The 25,628-nt window shown below is 47.4% G+C and overlaps 1 long non-coding RNA gene across 1 annotated transcript in view; it reads right to left on the minus strand.

Moving 5' to 3' along the window:
* Positions 1–401: 401 nt before the first annotated feature.
* Positions 402–25,628, minus strand: part of LOC134896367 (uncharacterized) — a 161,347-nt gene continuing 136,120 nt past the window's right edge. Inside the window, exon 3 of the long non-coding RNA XR_010172010.1 lies at positions 402–524. This is a non-coding gene — a long non-coding RNA (uncharacterized LOC134896367). The remainder of the gene's footprint in view (positions 525–25,628) is intronic.

Raw genomic sequence — 25,628 nt, forward strand, 5'->3', positions numbered from 1 at the left:
ATAGCGACGGGATGGTGCGAAAAAAGCGATCGCACAGGCGATCGCAAGGTGATTGACAGAAAGAGGCTGTTTGTGGGTGGCAACTGACCGTTTTATAGGAGTGTCCGGAAAAAGCAGCCGTTTTCAGGGAGGGTGTCTGACGTCAGCTCCGGCCCCGAACTGATGTTTGTGCAGCTCTGCTACAAATGCGATTGCACACCTGTACAGACCTATCCCCCTCCCCCTGTAGGCGGCGACTATCTGATCGCAGGGCTGCAAAAAACGCACCCTAACGATCAGAGCTGAATTACACCCATAGTCCCGCGCTTTGCTATCTGATTGTGCTGGTAGCCATATCTCTGGGAAACCCTGATGATCATTTGATATATAAGCATTATTATATGTAAGATACGTACCTCATATACAGTACATACTGGATATTTTGACCACCTTTGGCCATGCAGTTACTTTCTGCATATTATTGTTCAAATAGACTGTCAAGTTTTGCCTTGCTGTGTGCTCATTTTATACCCCACATCAGCTTTCTAAAAAATCACAGAAGAAACAATATTGTTATTTGTTATATAACTTGTTTATTGTTGTATTGTACTTAACAATTTCTTTAATAAACACAAAGATGTAAAATAAAAAGGAAACATGAGGCAGCTGAAGGAATTTCATTTAAAAATACAAAACAATGAAATAAAAACACAAAGCACTTGTGAAAATCTGTTTCATAGTGGTCATCCTATAGAGATTTACTGTATTAATTATGGGGGTAATTCCAAGTTGATCGCAGCAGGATTTTTGATAGCTATTGGGCAAAACCATGTGCACTGCAGGGGGGAGGGCAGATATAACATGTGCAGAGAGAGAGAGATTTGGGTGTGGTGAGTCCAATCTGCAATCTAATTTGCTGTGTAAAAATAAAGCAGCCAGTATTTACCCTGCACAGAAATAAAATAACCCACCCAAATCTAACTCTCTCTGCAGATGTTATATCTGCCTCCCCTGCAGTGCACATGGTTTTGCCCAACTGCTAAAAAATTTCCTGCTGCGATCAACTTGGAATTACCCCCTATCTTCAGATACAGGTCTCGGTGCATGCAAGTTGAACTGGTTTTACAGAAAGCAAGCCATATGCATTTTAAATAGAAGTAGAAGTGGGTATGTAAATGTGCAGGATTTTCTGGAAAAACAGCCACTGGTTTCATTGGCGGAACTTGTAAGTGGTGGGATGGGGTGATTCAGATCTGATCGCTGGGCTGCTAACTTTGCTGTCCTGCGTTCAGATAGTCGCTGCCCAAGGGGGAATGTAAATTCGCTGTGCAAGTGTGCGATCGCATGTGTACGCCGAACTGCAAAAATCCACTGTGTGCAGTCTCTGCACAGCCCAGGACTTACTCCTACAGTGTGATGAGAATAGGCTGATCGGGGCTGGCGCTGATGTCAGACACCCTCCCTAAAAACGCTTGGACACGCCTGTGTTTTCCCTGACGTTCCCAGTAAACGGTCAGCTACCATCCACAAACGGCCTCTTCCTGACAATCACCTTGCGAACGGCCGTGCAAATATCATTTTTGTACCATCTTGTCGCTGACTGGCGATGCCCATTGTTGTTGGCCGACGTGCATGTGCATTGTGGTGCATATGCATACGCAGTTATTACCTGATCGCCCGCTGATCAAAAGAGGAGCAGTCAGCAGACAGTACTACAGACAATAAAAGTTTACATAAAAGAGCCGCCATGCTTATCACCAGATGGGTTACATTTATACACATTACAGTGTTGGCTGATAACAGTTTAGCGGCCGAGCATCTCTGCTCCTCATCTCATAAGGAAGAGGAGAAGCTCAGCTGAGATAAGGAAATAAAGGAAGCATTCTTTCATCTGCAACGTGTGGCACCGCCCTCCAGAGGCCAGGGCCCATAGGCAGCTGCCTAAAGCTGCCTAATGGTGGTGTCAGCCCTGCGTGGCAGGCGTGGTTCTACACACTTGGAAAAAAATACAGAAAAAATAGTACTTTAGGTGCCTCCCTGGCCACACTGCAGCTGGGATGAGGAGAAGACAGCAAATAAGGGAAAAGGGGGGTCTTCTTGGGCCCCTCCATCAGGCCTGGGCCCGGGTAAATAGTACCTGCCCCCCTTCTTGGCACCAGTTTAAAGCCACTGTTTCAGAATATAATGCTTTTAAAATGACTAATGTGGGAATAAGGGTTGATATAAGTTACCAGCTAGCACATTTCTTGTATGTGTGTATGAAAAATTGTAATTATAAAATAGATTACTTAAAAAAAAAAAAAAGAGAAGACCAGAAGAGTGTCAGTTCTGCCTCTAACCCTTATCATTGAAGACATAATTCCTCTACTTTTACTAAATGACTTCTTTGTGCTGGAGATATGTATGCTTCATGAAAGAATCTAGCACACACCTTTTGAAGCCTGGCTGCCGACAAGTATTTTGTATTATGCTTCGCTATATGTAAGAGGAGAGTTCAAATGCCACATTCTGACAAATTCTTTTATCCCTTTTCAAGCATTCTATTTAGATAATGAAGCACATCGTTACATACCGTATCACTTCAGTATGCAGCATTCTTACTTTACATCTGACAGAGCTGGATGTAAAAATCACTGTCGGTGTCACCGAAATCCATTAACATTTTACCAGATTTTTAAATAATATATAATTAGAGCAGTGCTTTGCTTACATAGATATAAAATAAGAATTAACTTACCGATAATTCTATTTCTCGGAGTCCGTAGTGGATGCTGGGGTTCCTGAAAGGACCATGGGGAATAGCGGCTCCGCAGGAGACAGGGCACAAAAGTAAAGCTTTCCGATCAGGTGGTGTGCACTGGCTCCTCCCCCTATGACCCTCCTCCAAGCCAGTTAGGTACTGTGCCCGGACGAGCGTACACAATAAGGGAGGAATTTTGAATCCCGGGTAAGACTCATACCAGCCACACCAATCACACCGTACAACTTGTGATCTAAACCCAGTTAACAGTATGATAACAGGGAGCCTCTGAAAAGATGGCTCACAACAATAATAACCCGATTTTTGTAACTATGTACAAGTATTGCAGATAATCCGCACTTGGGATGGGCGCCCAGCATCCACTACGGACTCCGAGAAATAGAATTATCGGTAAGTAAATTCTTATTTTCTCTATCGTCCTAGTGGATGCTGGGGTTCCTGAAAGGACCATGGGGATTATACCAAAGCTCCCAAACGGGCGGGAGAGTGCGGATGACTCTGCAGCACCGAATGAGAGAACTCCAGGTCCTCCTTAGCCAGGGTATCAAATTTGTAGAATTTAGCAAACGTGTTTGCCCCTGACCAAGTAGCTGCTCGGCAAAGTTGTAAAGCCGAGACCCCTCGGGCAGCCGCCCAAGATGAGCCCACCTTCCTTGTGGAATGGGCATTTACATATTTTGGCTGTGGCAGGCCTGCCACAGAATGTGCAAGCTGAATTGTATTACACATCCAACTAGCAATAGTCTGCTTAGAAGCAGGAGCACCCAGTTTGTTGGGTGCATACAGGATAACAGCAAGTCAGTTTTCCTGACTCCAGCCGTCCTGGAACATATTTTCAGGGCCCTGACAACATCTAGCAACTTGGAGTCCTCCAAGTCCCTAGTAGGTGCAAGGCACCATAATAAGCTGGTTCAGGTGAAACACTGACACCACCTTAGGGAGAGAACTGGGGACGAGTCCGCAGCTCTGCCCTGTCCGAATGGACAAACAGATATGGGCTTTTTTGAGAAAAAACCACCAATTTGACACTCGCCTGGTCCAGGCCAGGGCCAAGAGCATGGTCACTTTTCATGTGAGATGCTTCAAATCCACAGATTTGACTGGTTTTAAACCAATGTGATTTGAGGAATCCCAGAACTACGTTGAGATCCCACAGTGCCACTGGAGGCACAAAAGGGGGTTGTATATGCAATACTCCCTTGACAAACTTCTGGACTTCAGGAACTGAAGCCAATTCTTTCTGGAAGAAAATCGACAGGGCCGAAATTTGAACCTTAATGGACCCCAATTTGAGGCCCATAGACACTCCTGTTTGCAGGAAATGCAGGAAACGACCGAGTTGAAATTTCTTTGTGGGGCCTTCCTGGCCTCACACCACGCAACATATTTTCGCCACATGTGGTGATAATGTTGTGCGGTCACCTCCTTTCTGGCTTTGACCAGGGTAGGAATGACCTCTTCCGGAATGCCTTTTTCCCTTAGGATCCGGCTTTCCACCGCCATGCCGACAAAACGCAGCTGCGGTAAGTCTTGGAACAGACATGGTACTTGCTGAAGCAAGTCCCTTCTTAGCGGCAGAGGCCATAAGACCTCTGTAAGCATCTCTTGAAGTTCCGGGTACCAAGTCCTTCTTGGCCAATCCGGAGCCATGAGTATAGTTCTTACTCCTCTACGTCTTATAATTCTCAGCACCTTAGGTATGAGAAGCAGAGGAGGGAACACATACACCGACTGGTACACCCACGGTGTTACCAGAACGTCCACAGCTATTGCCTGAGGGTCTCTTGACCTGGCGCAATACCTGTCCCGTTTTTTGTTCAGACGGGACGCCATCATGTCCACCTTTGGTATTTCCCAACGGTTTACAATCATGTGGAAAAAACTTCCCGATGAAGTTTCCACTCTCCCGGGTGGAGGTCGTGCCTGCTGAGGAAGTCTGCTTCCCAGTTTCCATTCCCGGGATGAAACACTGCTGACAGTGCTATCACATGATTTTCCGCCCAGCGAAAAGTCCTTGCAGTTTTTGCCATTGCCCTCCTGCTTCTTGTGTCGCCCTGTCTGTTTACGTGGGCGACTGCCGTGATGTTTTTCCCACTGGATCAATACCGGCTGACCTTGAAGCAGAGGTCTTGCTAAGCTTAGAGCATTATAAATTTACCCTTAGCTCCAGTATATTTATGTGGAGAAAAGTCTCCAGACTTGATCACACTCCCTGGAAATTTTTTCCTTGTGTGACTGCTCCCCAGCCTCTCGGGCTGGGCTCCGTGGTCACCAGCATCCAATCCTGAATGCCGAATCTGCGGCCCTCTAGAAGATGAGCACTCTATAACCACCACAGGAGAGACACCCTTGTCCTTGGATATAGGGTTATCCGCTGATGCATCTGAAGATGCGATCCGGACCATTTGTCCAGCAGATCCCACTGAAAAGTTCTTGCGTGAAATATGCCGAATGGAATTGCTTCGTAGGAAGCCACCATTTTTACCAGGACCCTTGTGCAATGATGCACTGTTTTTAGGAGGTTCCTGACTAGCTCGGATAACTCCCTGGCTTTCTCTTCTGGGAGAAACACCTTTTTCTGGACTGTGTCCAGAATCATCCCTAGGCACAGCAGACGTGTCGTCGGGATCAGCTGCGATTTTGGAATATTTAGAATCCACCCGTGCTGTTGTAGCAGTATCCTAGATAGTGCTACTCCGACCTCCAACTGTTCCCTGGACTATGCCCTTATCAGGAGATCGTCCAAGTAAGGGATAATTAAGACGCCTTTTCTTCGAAGAAGAATCATCATTTCGGCCATTACCTTGGTAAAGACCCGGGGTGCCGTGGACAATCCAAACGGCAGCGTCTGAAACTGATAGTGACAGTTCTGCACCACGAACCTGAGGTACCCTTAGTGAGAAGGGCAAATTTGGGACATAGAGGTAAGCATCCCTGATGTCCCGGGACACTATATAGTCCCCTTCTTCCTGGTTCGTTATCACTGCTCTGAGTGACTCCATCTTGATTTGAACCTTTGTAAGTGTTCAAAAAAATTTTTAGAATAAGTCTCACCTAGCCTTCTGGCTTCAGTACCACAATATAGTGTGGAATAATACCCCTTTTCTTGTAGTAGGAGGGGTAATTTAATTATCACCTGCTGGGAATACAGCTTGTGAATTTTTTCCCATACTGCCTCCTTGTCGGAGGGAGACCTTGGTAAAGCAGACTTCAGGAGCCTGCGAAGGGGAAACGTCTCGACATTCCAATCTGTACCCCTGGGATACTACTTGTAGGATCCAGGGGTCCTGTACGGTCTCAGCGCCATGCTGAGAACTTGTCAGAAGCGGTGGAACGCTTCTGTTCCTGGGAATGGGCTGCCTGCTGCAGTCTTCTTCCCCTTCCTCTATCCCTGGGCAGATATGATCTTATAGGGACGAAAGGACTGAGGCTGAAAAGACGGTGTCTTTTTCTGCAGAGATGTGACTTAGGGTAAAAACGGTGGATTTTCCAGCAGTTGCCGTGGCCACCAGATCCGATGGACCGACCCCAAATAACTCCTCTTCCTTTATACGGCAATACACCTTTGTGCCGTTTGGAATCTGCATCACCTGACCACTGTCGTGTCCATAACATCTTCTGGCAGTTATGGACATCGCATTTACTCTTGATGCCAGAGTGCAAATATCTCTCTGTGCATCTCGCATATATAGAAATGCATCCTTTAAATGCTCTATAGTCAATAAAATACTGTCCCTGTCAAGGGTATCAATATTTTTAGTCAGGGAATCCGACCAAGCCACCCCAGCTCTGCACATCCAGGCTGAGGCGATCGCTGGTCGCAGTATAACACCAGTATGTGTGTATATACTTTTTATGATATTTTCCAGCCTCCTGTCAGCTGGTCCTTGAGGACGGCCCTATCTATAGACGGTACCGCCACTTGTTTTGATAAGCGTGTGAGCGCCTTATCCACCCTAAGGGGTGTTTCCCAACGCGCCCTAACTTCTGGCGGGAAAGGGTATACCGCCCATAATTTTCTATCGGGGGGAACCCACGCATCATCACACACTTTATTTAATTTATCTGATTCAGGAAAAACTATGGTAGTTTTTTCACATCCCACATAATACCCTCTTTTGTGGTACTTGTAGTATCAGAAATATGTAACACCTCCTTCATTGCCTTTAACGTGTGGCCCTAATAAGGAATACGTTTGTTTATTCACCGTCGACACTGGATTCAGTGTCCCTGTCTGTGTCTGTGTCGACCGACTAAAGTAAACGGGCGTTTTAAAAACCCCTGACGGTGTTTTTGAGACGTCTGGACCGGTACTAATTGTTTGTCGGCCGTCTCATGTCGTCAACCGACCTTGCAGCGTGTTGACATTATCACGTAATTCCCTAAATAAGCCATCCATTCCGGTGTCGACTCCCTAGAGAGTGACATCACCATTACAGGCAATTGCTCCGCCTCCTCACCAACATCGTCCTCCTACATGTCGACACACACGTACCGACACACAGCACACACACAGGGAATGCTCTGATAGAGGACAGGACCCACTAGCCCTTTGGAGAGACAGAGGGAGAGTTTGCCAGCACACACCAAAAACGCTATAATTATATAGGGACAACCTTATATAAGTGTTTTCCCTTATAGCATTTTTTATATATTTCTAACGCCAAATTAGTGCCCCCCCTCTCTGTTTTAACCCTGTTTCTGTAGTGCAGTGCAGGGGAGAGCCTGGGAGCCTTCCCTCCAGCCTTTCTGTGAGGGAAAATGGCGCTGTGTGCTGAGGAGATAGGCCCCGCCCCTTTTTCGGCGGCCTCGTCTCCCGCTCTTAACGGATTCTGGCAGGGGTTAAATATCTCCATATAGCCTCCGGAGGCTATATGTGAGGTATTTTTAGCCAAAATAGGTATTCATTTGCCTCCCAGGGCGCCCCCCTCCCAGCGCCCTGCACCCTCAGTGACTGCCGTGTGAAGTGTGCTGAGAGGAAAATGGCGCACAGCTGCAGTGCTGTGCGCTACCTTTAGAAGACTGAGGAGTCTTCTGCCGCCGATTCTGGACCTCTTCTTACTTCAGCATCTGCAAGGGGGCCGGCGGCAAGGCTCCGGTGACCATCCAGGCTGTACCTGTGATCGTCCCTCTGGAGCTGATGTCCAGTAGCCAAGAAGCCAATCCATCCTGCACGCAGGTGAGTTCACTTCTTCTCCCCTAAGTCCCTCGTTGCAGTGATCCTGTTGCCAGCAGGACTCACTGTAAAGTAAAAAACCTAAGCTAAACTTTTCTAAGCAGCTCTTTAGGAGAGCCACCTAGATTGCACCCTTCTCGGCCGGGCACAAAAATCTAACTGGCTTGGAGGAGGGTCATAGGGGGAGGAGCCAGTGCACACCACCTGATCGGAAAGCTTTACTTTTGTGCCCTGTCTCCTGCGGAGCCGCTATTCCCCATGGTCCTTTCAGGAACCCCAGCATCCACTAGGACGATAGAGAAATATTGTTTGAATACAAATGTCATTAAACGTTATAAGATCTGCAAAATAAATCCTTAGGGAAGATATGAAATAGCAATGGGTTGAGTCACATGGACTGTTCCTGTGGGTACAGTATCTGGAGCTATTCGATTGTAGACCCACAGTCAACTGCCCTGAGCCAGCAGTTTCTACTTATTTCTGCTCTCACCCTCCAGAGGTAAGATAGCACTGCTCTCACCCTCCCTTATTTTTGCTGTCACCCTCCAGAGGTAAGACAGCACTGATCTTTCCCTCCCTTATTTCTGCTCTCACCCTCCAGAGGTAATAAGACAGCCCTGTGAAAGGGGACGTGGCAGAGCAGCGATCGCGAGTCACTCCCCCTTTTACCGTCACTGAGGGGGTATGCCCAGCGCTTTCTGAGCAGCTGGCATGCCCCCTCTCCCTCTGTCACCTGTGAATAGATTCTGTGCACATGCGCACAGCGTCTGTTCACCATTGCTCTGCAAAGCAGCAGTGACAGGAGCCTCCCAACTGCCCCCCCTCCCCACCGCGGGACATTGCGGCCCGCGGGTGGGACAGCGGGACGGTACCAAAAAAAGGGACTGTCAAGCGAAAATCAGGACAGTTGGGAGGTATGCTCTCACCCTTCCCTATTTCTGCTCTCACCCTTCAGAGGTAAGACAGCACTGCTCTCAACTTACAATCTAAAAGGAAATGGGAATTTGATGTTTGAGGAAAAGTACTGCATTCTGCAAATGGCCTGCCAGATTGCAGAGGTTCTAGGTGGGCTATATGTTCCAGTCATGCAGCAATGCTGCCTTGGGGTCAGTGGGTTGTGTGAGTGTAGAAAGAGACATACGGTATGTAAAATTATGTGTGGGCTATATAGGGGGAGTTCATTTGGTAGGATAGCTCATGTAGGTTATTTGGCTAGTTCTGGAATTTGATTATCTCACCCAAATAGATGTGTTTTTAGGGAACTCTTGAGTGTGGTGAGCCCATCGAGAGCTACAACGGGCTCGGGTACTGGGGTTGTAGCCAAATTGGGAGGAACAGCCACGTACCCTCCCCATTATTGTTTTAAAGTTGTTTTGGGGTTGTTCAGGTCGCTGGCTGGGGTGGATTTACTTCCCTGTATGCGGCAAGCAGACAATACCTACGGTAGCGGCTTCTGACGTTATCACACCACTTGAACCATGGGACATAACATGTGACCTGTGATGGCAGAGGGAAGAGCAAGGTCGGAGGGCTAGTTGTTTTACTATCCATGTCGACATTTATTCCCTTTAGTAACTGAGCACAAAGCGTGGCAAGCAAAGCGAGCCCACAAGGGTACACTTTTGGTCACATGTTCTGAACCTTGCTCCTCCCCCTGCGTTGCAGTTCACATGGTATGTCCCATGCTTCACGTAGTCTGATTCCGTCTGAGGGTACATTCACTAAAGAGGAGATAGACGCAACCAAATACCTGCTTCATTTTCATTATGTTTTGGTGTTGGACCCCATTACTTTTAATGTAGTAGTGGTGATGATATTTAAATTATTTAGTGATTAACTTATGCTCATTATTAAATTGGGAATTTATTTTCAGCTATTCAGATTAACAGGATTAGTGATTACAATTACAATGTTTTACATTAATTGGGGGAGTTAGTGTTACTAGTAATTGTATTGGCTTCTAGGGGAATCCAATGTGCCGCACTAATTTGGGCGCCGGTGCTATTCAATTAGCGGGGTTTACCCCGCGAGCAAGACAACAGTGTCGGATTGAACCTCGCAGCTCCATAAAGTCAGTGTGAAAAAGCCCCAAAATCGGTTGCGTGCAGGAAAAAAACCACACTGATTCCACAGTTTTATGGAATAGCCTATTCCCGCACCACGTGTTTTTTTACCGAAAATTAGTGGCGGTGGAAACCCCTGCAGCTAATTGGATTCCCCCTTTATGTTAATTTGGGTTGTTTCATCTTAAGGGACGTTTGGCATTGCTATGATTATTAAGTCTGTATCGCAACAGATATTTAAAATTTTTATTAAAATAACCCTGCTATATACTAAAGTTAACTTGCAGGGACAGTGGTAGTGATAACCGGTGTCTCCGCAAGGTACTTCCTCTGGCATATTGGAATAAGCTTTGCTTTTTCGGAGTTTGGTACATAGGTATCAGATGGTAGTCCCCATTAATAATAATGGAGACTGCAGTCTACAGAGCTAATTAGCCGTCTGCAGGGATTTCTGTGAAATCTCCTACATTAGGATGTTAGTACATTTATTTATTAATTATTTAATGAACAGTTTCTTATGTAATGCAGCATATTCCTTTGCCCTTTATGATTGGAAACCACAATGATAAAACAAGATTGGGTAATAACAGTCATAGAGGTAGGAAGGCCCTGCTCACAAGCTTACAATCTATTGGGACGTAGTGGAAATTCTTAAAATGATGGCGTTTGCATATTTTTATGAAAAAAAAAATAAGATTTTACTTACCGATAAATCTATTTCTCGTAGTCCGTAGTGGATGCTGGGGACTCCGTCAGGACCATGGGGATTAGCGGCTCCGCAGGAGACAGGGCACAAAAATAAAGCTTTAGGATCAGGTGGTGTGCACTGGCTCCTCCCCCTATGACCCTCCTCCAAGCCTCAGTTAGGATACTGTGCCCGGACGAGCGTACACAATAAGGAAGGATTTTGAATCCCGGGTAAGACTCATACCAGCCACACCAATCACACCGTACAACTTGTGATCTGAACCCAGTTAACAGTATGACAACGTAGGAGCCTCTGAACAGACGGCTCACAACAATAACAACCCGATTTTTTTGTAACAATAACTATGTACAAGTATTGCAGACAATCCGCACTTGGGATGGGCGCCCAGCATCCACTACGGACTACGTGAAATAGATTTATCGGTAAGTAAAATCTTATTTTCTCTAACGTCCTAGTGGATGCTGGGGACTCCGTCAGGACCATGGGGATTATACCAAAGCTCCCAAACGGGCGGGAGAGTGCGGATGACTCTGCAGCACCGATTGAGAGAACTCCAGGTCCTCTTTAGCCAGGGTATCAAATTTGTAGAATTTTACAAACGTGTTCTCCCCCGACCACGTAGCTGCTCGGCAGAGTTGTAATGCCGAGACCCCTCGGGCAGCCGCCCAGGATGAGCCCACCTTCCTTGTGGAATGGGCCTTGACAGATTTAGGCTGTGGCAGGCCTGCCACAGAATGTGCAAGTTGAATTGTGCTACAGATCCAACGAGCAATCGTCTGCTTAGAAGCAGGAGCACCCAGCTTGTTAGGTGCATACAGTATAAACAGCGAGTCAGATTTTCTGACTCCAGCCGTCCTTGAAATATATATTTTCAATGCCCTGACAACGTCCAGCAACTTGGAATCCTCCAAATCGCTAGTAGCCGCAGGCACCACAATAGGCTGGTTCAGGTGAAACGCTGACACCACCTTAGGCAGAAAATGAGGACGCGTCCGCAGTTCTGCCCTGTCCGAATGGAAAATCAGATATGGGCTTTTATACGATAAAGCCGCCAATTCTGACACTCTCCTGGCTGAAACCAGGGCCAGTAGCATGGTTACTTTCCATGTAAGATATTTCAAATCCGCCGATTTGAGTGGCTCAAACCAATGGGATTTGAGAAAATCCAAAACTACATTAAGGTCCCACGGAGCCACTGGGGGCACAACCGGGGGCTGTATATGTAGTACTCCTTTTACAAAAGTCTGGACTTCAGGAACTGAAGCCAATTCTTTCTGGAAGAAAATCGACAGGGCCGAAATTTGAACCTTAATGGACCCCAACTTGAGGCCCATAGACAATCCTGTTTGCAGGAAATGTAGGAATCGACCCAATTGAAATTCCTCCGTGGGGGCCTTCCTGGCCTCACACCACGCAACATATTTTCTCCAAATGCGGTGATAATGTTGTGCAGTCACCTCCTTCCTGGCTTTTACCAGTGTAGGAATGACCTCTTCCGGAATGCCTTTTTCCCTTAGAATTCGGCGTTCAACCGCCATGCCGTCAAACGCAGCCGCGGTAAGTCTTGGAATAGACACGGTCCCTGCTGAAGCAGGTCCCGTCTTAGAGGTAGAGGCCACGGATCTTCCGTGAGCATCTCCTGAAGTTTCGGGTACCAAGTTCTTCTTGGCCAATCCGGAGCCACGAGTATCGTTCTTACTCCCCTTTGCCGTATAATTCTCAGTACTTTTGGTATGAGAGGCAGAGGATGAAACACATACACTGACTGGAACACCCACGGCGTTACCAGAGCGTCCACAGCTATTGCCTGAGGGTCTCTTGACCTGGCGCAATACCTGTCCAGTTTTTTGTTGAGGCGAGACGCCATCATGTCCACCTTTGGTTTTTCCCAACGGTTCACAATCATGTGGAAGACTTCTGGGTGAAGTCCCCACTCTCCCGGGTGTAGATCGTGTCTGCTGAGGAAGTCTGCTTCCCAGTTGTCCACTCCCGGAATGAACACTGCTGACAGTGCTATCACATGATCTTCCGCCCAGCGAAGAATCCTTGCAGCTTCTGCCATTGCTCTCCTGCTTCTTGTGCCGCCCTGTCTGTTTACGTGGGCGACTGCCGTGATGTTGTCCGACTGGATCAACACCGGCTGACCCTGAAGCAGGGGTTTTGCCAGGCTTAGAGCATTGTAAATCGCTCTTAGCTCCAGTATATTTATGTGAAGAGACATCTCCAGGTTTGACCATACTCCCTGGAAGTTTCTTCCCTGTGTGACCGCTCCCCAGCCTCTCAGACTGGCATCCGTGGTCACCAGGACCCAGTCCTGTATGCCGAATCTGCGGCCCTCTAACAGATGAGCACTCTGCAACCACCACAGAAGAGACACCCTTGTCCGTGGCGACAAGGTTATCCGCTGATGCATCTGCAGATGCGATCCGGACCATTTGTCCAGCAGATCCCACTGAAAAGTTCGTGCGTGGAATCTGCCGAATGGAATCGCTTCGTAAGAAGCCACCATCTTTCCCAGGACTCTTGTGCATTGATGCACAGACACTTTTCCTGGTTTTAGGAGGTTCCTGACAAGTTCGGATAACTCCTTGGCTTTCTCCTCCGGAAGAAACACCTTTTTCTGAACCGTGTCCAGAATCATTCCCAGGAACAGCAGACGTGTCGTCGGGGTCAATTGAGATTTTGGAAAATTCAGAATCCACCCGTGCTGTTGCAGCACTATTTGGGTTAGTGCTACTACGTCCCCCAGCTGTTCCCTGGACCTTGCCCTTATCAGGAGATCGTCCAAGTAAGGGATAATTAATACGCCTTTTCTTCGTAGAAGAAACATCATTTCGGCCATTACCTTGGTAAAGACCCGAGGTGCCGTGGACAATCCAAACGGCAGCGTCTGAAACTGATAATGACAGTTTTGCACCATGAACCTGAGGTACCCTTGATGTGAAGGGCAAATTGGGACATGCAGGTAAGCATCCTTGATGTCCAGGGACACCATAAAGTCCCCTTCTTCCAGATTCGCTATCACTGCTCTGAGTGACTCCATCTTGAACCTGAATTTTTGTATGTACAGGTTCAAAGATTTCAGATTTAGAATAGGTCTTACCGAGCCGTCCGGCTTCGGTACCACAAATAGTGTGGAATAATACCCCTTTCCCTGTTGTAGGAGGGGTACCTTGACTATCACCTGCTGAGAATACAGCTTGTGAATGGCTTCCAATACCGTCGCCCTGTCTGAGGGAGACGTTGGCAGAGCAGACTTTAGGAACCGGCGAGGGGGAGACTTCTCGAATTCCAACCTGTAACCCTGAGATATTATCTGCAGGATCCAGGGGTCCACCTGTGAGCAAGCCCACTGCGCGCTGAAATTCTTGAGTCGACCCCCCACCGTTTCTGAGTCCGCTTGTAAAGCCCCAGCGTCATGCTGAGGGCTTTGCAGAACCCGCGGAGGGCTTCTGTTCCTGGGAAGAAGCTGCTTGCTGCCCTCTCTTACCCTTTCCTCTGCCTCGGGGCAGATATGACTGTCCTTTTGCCCGCTTGTTCTTATAGGACCGAAAGGACTGCGGCTGAAAAGACGGTGTCTTTTTCTGTTGGGAGGGGGTCTGAGGTAAAAAGGTGGATTTCCCGGCCGTTGCCGTGGCCACCAGATCCGATAGACCGACGCCCAATAATTCCTCCCCTTTATACGGCAATACTTCCATATGCCGTTTGGAATCCGCATCACCTGACCACTGTCGTGTCCATAAACTTCTTCTGGCAGATATGGACATCGCACTTACTCTCGATGCCAGAGTGCAAATATCCCTCTGAGCATCTCGCATATAAAGAAAAGCATCCTTTAATTGCTCTAAAGTCTGTAAAATACTGTCCCTATCCAGGGTATCAATATTTTCAGTCAGGGAATCCGACCAGACCACTCCAGCACTGCACATCCAGGCTGAGGCGATGGCTGGTCGCAGTATAACACCAGTATGTGTGTATATACTTTTTAGGGTAGTTTCCAGCCTCCTATCAGCTGGATCCTTGAGGGCGGCCGTATCAGGAGACGGTAACGCCACTTGTTTTGATAAGCGTGTGAGCGCCTTATCCACCTTAGGGGGTGTTTCCCAGCGCGCCCTAACCTCTGGCGGGAAAGGGTATAATGCCAATAACTTTTTTGAAATTAGCCCTTTTCTAACTGGGTTAACCCACGCTTCATCACATACATCATTCAATTCCTCTGATTCAGGAAAAACTACAGGTAGTTTTTTCACCCCCCACATAATACCCCTTTTTGTGGTACTTGTAGTATCAGAGATATGCAAAGCCTCCTTCATTGCCGTGATCATATAACGTGTGGCCCTACTGGAAAATACGTTTGTTTCTTCACCGTCGACACTAGATTCAGTGTCCGTGTCTGGGTCTGTATCGACCGACTGAGGTAAAGGGCGTTTTACAGCCCCTGACGGTGTCTGAGACGCCTGGGCAGGTACTAACTGGTTTGAGGGCCGTCTCATGTCGTCAACTGATTTTTGTAATGTGCTGACATTATCACGTAATTCCATAAACAAAGCCATCCATTCCGGTGTCGACTCCCTAGGGGGTGACATCACCATTATCGGCAATTGCTCTGCCTCCACACCAACATCGTCCTCATACATGTCGACACACACGTACCGACACACAGCAGACACACAGGGAATGCTCTATTGAAGACAGGACCCCACTAGCCCTTTGGGGAGACAGAGGGAGAGTTTGCCAGCACACACCCAAGCGCTATAATATATATGGGAACAACCCTATATAAGTGTTGTATCCTTATAGCAGCTTAAATATAGTAATATCGCCAAAAAAAGTGCCCCCCCTCTCTGTTTTACCCTGTTTCTGTAGTGCAGTGCAGGGGAGAGTCCTGGGAGCCTTCCTCACAGCGGAGCTGAGCAGGAAAATGGCGCTGTGTGCTGAGGAGAATAAGCCCCGCCCCCTATTTCGGCGGGCTCTTCTCCGGAGATTGTGAGATCTGGCAGGGGTTAAATACATCCATATAGCCTCAAGGGCTATATGTGATGTATTTTTAGCCATAAAAAAGCTATTATACATTGCTGCCCAGGGCGCCCCCCCCGCGCCCTGCACCCTCCGTGACCGCTGTGTGAAGTGTGCTGACAACAATGGCGCACAGCTGCAGTGCTGTGCGCTACCTCAGGAAGACTGAAAAGTTTTCTGCCGCCTGCTTCTGGACCTCTTCCATCTTCGGCATCTGCAAGGGGGGTCGGCGGCGCGGCTCCGGGACGAACCCCAGGGTGAGACCTGTGTTCCGACTCCCTCTGGAGCTAATGGTGTCCAGTAGCCTAAGAAGCCAATCCATCCTGCACGCAGGTGAGTTCACTTCTCTCCCCTAAGTCCCTCGATGCAGTGAGCCTGTTGCCAGCAGGACTCACTGAAAATAAAAAACCTAAAAACTTTTTCTAAGCAGCTCTTTAGGAGAGCCACCTAGATTGCACCCTGCTCGGACGGGCACAAAAACCTAACTGAGGCTTGGAGGAGGGTCATAGGGGGAGGAGCCAGTGCACACCACCTGATCCTAAAGCTTTATTTTTGTGCCCTGTCTCCTGCGGAGCCGCTAATCCCCATGGTCCTGACGGAGTCCCCAGCATCCACTAGGACGTTAGAGAAAAAGGCTTGATAAATAGAACCCCAATGGGGTCATTTATCAATGAGTGCTAAATTTCACTGTGAGTGATAAATTGCACCAGCCAATCCGCTCCTAACTGCCATTTTTCAAACACAGCCCATGACATGGAAGTTAGGAGCTGATTGGCTGGTGCAATTTATCACTCACAGTGAAAAGGTCATATATGAGGAAAGAGGGGTTATAATATAAACACATGGGCATAATATTATAGCTGAGGTGCCCCTCTTATTTGTTGCTATAGATTAGAAGATATAGCCATATGAGGTGAATTATAGATGAGTAGGAAAGCTAGCACTAGTCTGTTTGAGTCTAATCACACTCTTCTAATGAATATGTAAGACGTTCCAGACTAACCTGATATGTACGAGCATATATATAATTGGTAGGTGTGCCTATAGCATTAAATATAAAGGCAGTGGCCATTCCGCTCCCACCCCAGCTATGATAACACAGTCCGTGTGCCACACAAGAGGTAACTATAGGGCACTGGGAGCCCCCGCCCATCTGCTTCCAGGACAGAGATGCAAAGTCAGAAGGAACTTGAAGCCCAGCCCCAGTGCTGCTGCTGTTACCTATACAGGACAAGTCGTGGTCTCACTTTAGAATATGTCAATGATACGTGGAATAATTTACCATCTGCTATCAGGAGACTGAAACTGAAAGCAGGTATTGTTTCCAGTACCAACCCCCATCCTGTTTTACAGCAACTACTTCTATAGGGTAAACACTTATGCAATTCAGTCACTCAGCACATCTATAGCATTAGGCATGACCGGCCACAGGACAGCAACTGTGGCCCACGCAGAAAGTGTAAATGAGTAGGTCCAGTCAGATGGTCATACAATGGTGACTGTATACGGGGCAGGTTTCTAGATTATCAGCACTCACTATGGGCCTGATTTAGAGGATATCTGATCTCTAGGTTGACACTCTCTGACACATACTTGCCTACTTTTGAAAAGTAGTTTCAGGGAGATTGTAGGTGTAAGCAGAATGCTTCGTGTCATGCTCGACCCAAAGGGTGCATCTAACTCTTGTCACTCTGAAACTTTTGTCACTCTGAAAGAGTAAAATATATGCGCGCGCGAAGCGCGCGCCCATAAAAGGGGTGTGGCCTGTTAAAAGGGGCATGCCTTTGCGGGAGGGCCCGTGAATGTGATCCACACCCCGTTTTCATCACTGAGGGGGCATGCCCAGCGCTCTGTGCGCTGCTGGCATGCCCCCTCTCCTATCTCCAGTGAATAGACGCTGTGCGACGGAGACGAGCGCCCAGCCAAGACGCGGCCGCCTCAACATATTGCTGAACTAAAAAAGTTTGAAGGAAAATTCTTAGTGCGCACTAATTGAGCAGCTGGACACCCCCCCTTCAAAAGAAGGTTCCCACTCCCTTCACCCAAAGGTGTACATGCATAAAACAATTATAGAAGGGGACTTATCCTGCGCTCCACAGTAAGGTCACCGTCACAATGGGCTTCCAGAGTTGTTAATAAACTCGTACGGGTGCCATATAAAAGGAGATATGAATATAGTGACGTACAGTTTTAATCATACAACAAACATAATACAATATAATAACAATGATTAAAAACATTCCATTTTAAATAATTAGCAGCATGAATAGTAGCAGCAATTTTTAAGCAGCACAATTGCATGGACTGAAACAGTGAGAAGCAATGGGGAATTACCAGATACTTAGAACTGCAAATGCAGTTCAAAATCAGCTTGCGGGTTTTACTGGAGCAGGGGAACCCGGAAATCCCCTGTACCTCACTGCACTGCACTGGTTAATCCTCCGGTACTCCTCAGCTCGCAGTCCTGCGTCCACAAACGCGTTTCAACCTCTTACAGAGGTCTTTGTCAAGGTGCAAAATGATTTAGTGTGCTGCTGGGGGAAGTCTATTTAAATGTCTTACAGCCAATCACCTTCCAGTGACCGCAGCTGAACCCTGTAAGCTTAATCACTTCACTAAGTCCCATGGTGTGTTGTTAGTCTTTTCACTTCCTGTTGACATATGTCGCCACGGCAACCGGACTTCCGGTCCTAAGAAAAGTCCGGTATTGTAGGCTGAAGAAACCTCACTGCACATCGCTCAGTCCACTTGTATCAGGACACGCTTCCTTCTGCTACTAGCAGATTCAAACGGATTTCCCTCCGTTCGGGTTGTCCCCGGCCGCCAAACGGCGTTACGTCACTTCCGTTTGAAGTGTGGGCAAAAGTCTCTTCCCTTCTCCTGAGTTGCGTCACGTCACTTCCGGTGACAGACACTGACGCTGTTTCCATGTCAGATGTAAACAACAGGATTGTACACAAAATAAGAAATAAAAAATAGACAAAATATCAGTAATTCGTCATATGTACTTTAGTTAAAAACCTAATATGAACTATATGCAGTGTGCAAACCTAAAATACTCGAATTCTATTATTGAGGAGTCTATCCTAAAAATTAAAAAATCTAAAATTCAATTGACAGGGTATTGTGGACTGGACATTACCTGCTCATTAAAAACCCTTTATATTGAAAACTTTAAGATAAATTCCTTTAATAATTTTTTACTATAGAGTAATGATACGAACAAGCAAAAAGGACCAGATACGTATGTGTGGATAAAAGAACCGAGAAAGAGAGACCGTGCATCTATCTATTGGACACTAGACATGGAATAATGATAAAAATTCTCATAAAAACCACTTGATTTCAAAATCGCTGTTCAGACCATCTGGTCTCAGCGTCCCTAACTCATATATTGCTCTCATCTCAGCTTTTGCCAACTGAGTCGCTAGGTCTTTACGTCTCCAATCCCCTTTTATGTGCTTTAAACCACAGAACTGTCTAATTCCGTTACAATTGCTCTGGTGAGACACACGGAAATGTTCTGACAGAGCGTTGGTGGTCAAGGATTTCCTGATATTCCTGAGATGTTCTCCTAACCTTGTTTTAAGGGGTCGGGAGGTTCTCCCTATGTACCACAGACCACAACCACACTCAATCGCATAGACTACATTGCTGGTGTTGCATGTAATAAAGTCCAATATCTTGAATTGTTTTTTGTTGATAGTCACCTCTGTAACTGTACTGCCTGACCCTTTAATGCCTCTACAACCCAAACAGCTACCACATCTAAAAAAACCTTTAGACTTAACGGTATTCATCCTTTTTGTTGTTGGTTGTGCGCTCTTGACCAAGCTTGTTTTAATGTTTGGAGCTTTCTTGTAAATACATTTCGGTCTTGTTGGCAAAAGGTCACCTATAATTGGATCTTTTTTTAAAATTTTCCAGTGTCTATTAAGGGAACCTTCCAGAGCCCTATACTGACTACTAAATGAAGTCACAAATGACCACTCGAAATTCTTGGTATCGATGTTTTTTTCTTTGTTGACGAAGAGATCCTTTCTGTTGATGTCAGATACCTTCATGAGAGAACTGGTGACTTTCTCTGTATTGTATCCTGATGACTCGAATTTGTTGCACAACCCCTGCGCTTGTTCTTCAAATACCTTCTGCTTATTGCAGTTTCGTTTCATGCGCCTGAACTGGCCCCCTGGAATTGAATCCAGCCAGTTCGGGTGATGACAACTGGTTGCATTTATAAACATACCCGAGTCCGTGGGTTTTGTGTAATTCTTGGTATTTAAGCCATTCTCATCCACCCATATCGTGATATCCAAGAAATTCATAGTCTGTTTACTACTCTCAAAAGAGAATTGGATATGTTTTGTGTTCGTATTCAGGTACGTGAAGAAGGCATTTAGGGTTCCCTCGTCACCTCTCCAGATGAAAAATACATCGTCGATGTAACTTTTCCAGGACACCAGGTTCGCCCCAAAGGGACAGTGGTTCCATATCGTTTCTTCTTCCCACTGTCCCATGAAGATGTTAGCATAACTTGGGGTGAACCTGGTGCCCATTGCTGTTCCAATTTTCTGTAAATAAAATACACTATTGAAGGAAATTTACTGTTTATTCCCATATTAGGAGCTTTCATTGTGCTGCAATATGTTTAAAATCAGGGAGAGCCGAAAGGCAACATTTGAATATGTCTTTAGAGATAACGGAGAATTAGTCACTTTGGTGGATGAGAGCCTTGACAGTGTTACTAAGAAATTAGAGAAGGTTCTTTTAAAGGAAAATCGTATTTGGTGGGAGTTGGTAACCCTTGAAAAATACCACTCCCACAAAATTATTCCCAAGGGTTTACTTTTAAAAAAGACAGCTTCCTTTAGGTCTACAGATGAGGATTTTACTATGGAATGGAACAAGATCCTAGAGACATGTTCCCTGGACCTAATGAATCTTATTATACTAGATAGGAGGCAGGAACTAGCAAAATTAGAGTTAATAATAATAAGAATTTACTCACCGGTAATTCTATTTCTCGTAGTCCGTAGTGGATGCTGGGGACTCCGTAAGGACCATGGGGAATAGACGGCTCCGCAGGAGACTGGGCACATCTAACGAAAGATTTAGGTCTATCTGGTGTGCACTGGCTCCTCCCCCTATGACCCTCCTCCAAGCCTCAGTTAGGACACTGTGCCCGGAAGAGCTGACACAATAAGGAAGGATTTTGAATCCCGGGTAAGACTCATACCAGCCACACCAATCACACCGTATAACTCGTGATAGGAACCCCGGTTAACAGTATGATAACAACGGAGCCTCTGAACAGATGGCTCGCAATAACAACCCGATTTGTGTAACAATAACTATTTACAAGTATTGCAGACAATCCGCACTTGGGATGGGCGCCCAGCATCCACTACGGACTACGAGAAATAGAATTACCGGTGAGTAAATTCTTATTTTCTCTGACGTCCTAGTGGATGCTGGGGACTCCGTAAGGACCATGGGGATTATACCAAAGCTCCCAAACGGGCGGGAGAGTGCGGATGACTCTGCAACACCGAATGAGAGAACTCCAGGTCCTCCTCAGCCAGGGTATCAAATTTGTAGAATTTTGCAAACGTGTTTGCCCCTGACCAAGTAGCAGCTCGGCAAAGTTGTAAAGCCGAGACCCCTCGGGCAGCCGCCCAAGATGAGCCCACCTTCCTTGTGGAATGGGCTTTTACAGATTTAGGCTGCGGTAGTCCCACCGCAGAATGCGCCAGCTGAATAGTGCTACAAATCCAGCGCGCGATAGTCTGCTTAGAAGCAGGAGCACCCAGTTTGTTGGGTGCATACAGGATAAACAGCGAGTCAGTTTTCCTGACTCCAGCCGTCCTGGAAACATACATTTTCAGGGCCCTGACTACGTCCAGTAACTTGGAATCCTCCAAGTTCCTAGTAGCCGCAGGCACCACAATAGGCTGGTTCAAGTGAAACGCTGATACCACCTTCGGGAGAAACTGAGGACGAGTCCTCAACTCTGCCCTATCCATATGGAAAATCAGATAAGGGCTTTTATAGGACAAAGCCGCCAATTCTGACACACGCCTGGCCGAAGCCAGAGCCAACAGCATGACCACTTTCCACGTGAGATATTTCAAATCCACAGTCTTAAGTGGTTCAAACCAATGTGATTTCAGGAACTCCAAAACCACATTGAGATCCCAAGGTGCCACTGGGGGCACAAAAGGAGGCTGAATACGCAGAACTCCTTTGACAAAAGTCTGAACTTCAGGCAGTGAAGCCAGTTCTTTCTGGAAGAAAATCGACAGGGCCGAAATCTGGACCTTAATGGACCCCAATTTGAGGCCCAACGTCACCCCTGCTTGCAGGAAATGCAGGAATCGACCCAGTTGAAATTCCTCCGTTGGGGCCTTCCTGGCCTCACACCACGCAACATATTTCCGCCAAATGCGGTGATAATGTTTTGCGGTGACATCCTTCCTGGCTTTGATCAGGGTAGGGATGACTTCCTCCGGAATGCCCTTTTCCTTCAGGATCCGGTGTTCAACCGCCATGCCGTCAAACGTAGCCGCGGTAAGTCTTGGAACAGACAGGGCCCCTGCTGCAGCAGGTCCTGTCTGAGCGGCAGAGGCCAAGGGTCCTCTGAAAGCATCTCTTGAAGTTCCGGGTACCAAGCTCTTCTTGGCCAATCCGGAACCACGAGTATAGTTTTCACTCCTCGCCTTCGTATTATTCTCAGTATCTTGGGAATGAGAGGCAGAGGAGGAAACACATAAACCGACTGGTACACCCACGGTGTTACTAGAGCGTCCACAGCGATCGCCTGAGGGTCCCTTGACCTGGCGCAATATCTTTTTAGCTTTTTGTTGAGGCGGGACGCCATCATGTCCACCTGTGGTCTTTCCCACCGGTTTACCAGCATTTGGAAGACTTCTGGATGAAGTCCCCATTCTCCCGGGTGGAGGTCGTGTCTGCTGATGAAGTCTGCTTCCCAGTTGTCCACTCCCGGAATGAACACTGCTGTAAGTGCTAACATCGGAGAATCCTTGTGGCTTCTGCCATTGCCCTCCTGCTTCTTGTGCCGCCCTGTCTGTTTACATGGGCGACCGCCGTGATGTTGTCTGATTGGATCAGTACCGGCTGGTTCTGAAGCAGGGGCCTTGCTTGGCTTAGGGCATTGTAAATGTAAATGGCCCTTAGCTCTAGAATATTTATGTGAAGCGAAATCTCCTGATTTGACCACAGTCCTTGGAAATTTCTTCCCTGTGTGACTGCGCCCCAGCCCCGAAGACTGGCATCCGTGGTCACCAGGACCCAGTCCTGTATTCCGAATCTGCGGCCCTCTAGTAGATGAGCCCTCTGCAGCCACCACAGCAGCGACACCCTGGTCCTTGCCGACAGGGTTATCCGCTGTTGCATCTGGAGATGGGACCCGGACCATTTGTCCAACAGGTCCCACTGGAAAGTCCTTGCGTGAAACCTTCCGAATGGAATTGCTTCGTACGAAGCTACCATTTTTCCCAGGACTCGTGTGCATTGATGTACCGACACCTGTCCCGGTTTTAGGAGGTCTCTGACTAGAGATGACAACTCCTCGGCTTTTTCCACTGGAAGAAACACTTTTTTCTGGTCTGTGTCCAGAATCATTCCCAGGAACAGAAGATGTGTCGTCGGGACCAGCTGTGACTTTGGAATATTGAGAATCCAGCCGTGCTGTTGTAGCACTTCCCGAGAAAGTGCTACCCCCACTACCAACTGTTCCTTGGACCTCGCCTTTATCAGGAGATCGTCCAAGTACGGGATAATTAAAACTCCCTTCTTGCGAAGGAGTATCATCATTTTGGCCATTACCTTGGTAAAGACCCTCGGTGCCGTGGATAACCCAAACGGCAGCGTCTGGAACTGATAGTGACAGTCCTGTACCACAAATCTGAGGTACTCCTGGTGAGGAGGGTAAATGGGGACATGCAGGTACGCATCCTTGATGTCCAGGGAGACCATGTAATCCCCCTCGTCCAGGCTCGCAATAACCGCCCTGAGCGATTCTATCTTGAACTTGAACCTTTTGATATAAGTGTTCAAGGATTTTAAATTTAAGATGGGTCTCACCGAACCGTCCGGTTTCGGTACCACAAACATTGTGGAATAGTAACCCTTCCCTTGCTGAAGGTGGGGTACCTTGACAATCACTTGCTGTGAATACAGTTTTTGGATAGCCACCAACACTGCCTTCCTGGCAGAGGGAGTTGCTGGTAAGGCAGATTTTAGAAAACGGCGGGGGGGGGGGGGGGGGGGGGGGACGTCTCGATTTCCAGCCTGTACCCCTGAGATACTACTTGAAGGGCCCCGGGATCCACCTGTGAGAGAGCCCACTGTGTGCTGAAATTTCTGAGACGGGCCCCCACCGTACCCGGATCCGCCTGTGAAGCCCCAGCGTCATGCTGTGGACTTACCGGATGCGGGGGAGGACTTTTGCTCTTGGGAACTGGCTGTATGCTGCAGCTTTTTCCCTCTACCTTTGCCTCTCGGCAGAAAGGATGCGCCTCGAGCCCTCTTGTGTTTATGGGGCCGAAAGGACTGTACTTGATAATACGGTGCCTTCTTTTGCTGTGGGGTAGCCTGTGGCAAAAATGTCGATTTCCCAGCCGTAGCTGTGGAAACGAGGTCTGAAAGACCATCCCCAAACAGTTCCACCCCCTTATAAGGCAAAACTTCCATGTGCCTTTTTGAATCGGCATCACCTGACCACTGCCGAGTCCATAACCCCCTTCTGGCGGCAATGGACATTGCGCTTATTTTTGATGCCAGCCGGCAAATATCCCTCTGTGCATCACGCATGTATAAGACAGCGTCCTTTATATGCTCTACTGTCAGCAAAATAGTGTCCCTATCCAGGGTATCAATATTATCCGACAGGGAATCTGACCACGCAGCAGCAGCAGCACTGCACATCCATGCAGATGCAATCGCTGGTCGCAATATAATGCCCGTGTGTGTATGTATAGCTTTTAGGGTAGCCTCCTGCTTTCTATCAGCAGGATCCTTTAGGGCGGCCGTATCCGGAGACGGTAGTGCCACCTGTTTTGATAAACGTGTAAGCGCTTTATCTACCCTAGGGGACGTTTCCCAACGTGACCTATCCTCTGGCGGGAAAGGGTACGCTGCCAATAACCGTTTAGAAATTATCAATTTCTTATCGGGGGAAGTCCAGGCTTCCTCACACACCTCATTTAATTCCTCAGATGCAGGAAAAACTACTGGTAGTTTTTTCTCACCGAACATTGGGGGTAATTCTGAGTTGATCGCAGCAGCAAGTTTGTTAGCAATTGGGCAAAACCATGTGCACTGCAGGTGGGGGCAGATATAACATTTGCAGAGAGAGTTAGATTTGGGTGGGTTATTTCGTATCTGTGCAGGGTAAATACTGGCTGCTTTATTTTTACACTACAATTTAGATTGCAGATTGAACACACCCCACCCAAATCTAACTCTCTCTGCACATGTTATATCTGTCCTCCCTGTGTGCACATGGTTTTGCCCAACTGCTAACAAGTTTGCTGCTGCGATCAACTCAGAATTAGGCCCATAATACCCTTTTTTGTGGTACCTGGGGTACTATCAGAAATGTGTAATACATTTTTCATTGCCTCAATCATGTAACGGGTGGACCTATTGGAGGGTACACTAGTCTCATCGTCGTCGACACTGGAGTCGGTATCCGTGTCGACATCTGTGTCTGCCATCTGAGGTAGCGGGCGTTTTAAAGCCCCTGATGACATTTGAGACGCTGGAACAGTCACAAGCTGAGTAGCCGGCTGTCCTATCCTATGTCGTCAAACCTTTTATGTAAGGAGCTGACACTGTCACGTAATTCCTTCCATAAGTCCATCCACACAGGTGTCGACCCCTCAGGGGGTGCCAACACATTTA

Source organism: Pseudophryne corroboree, chromosome 1 (assembly GCF_028390025.1).
Source record: "Pseudophryne corroboree isolate aPseCor3 chromosome 1, aPseCor3.hap2, whole genome shotgun sequence".
NCBI classification, from domain to species: Eukaryota; Metazoa; Chordata; class Amphibia; order Anura; family Myobatrachidae; genus Pseudophryne; species Pseudophryne corroboree.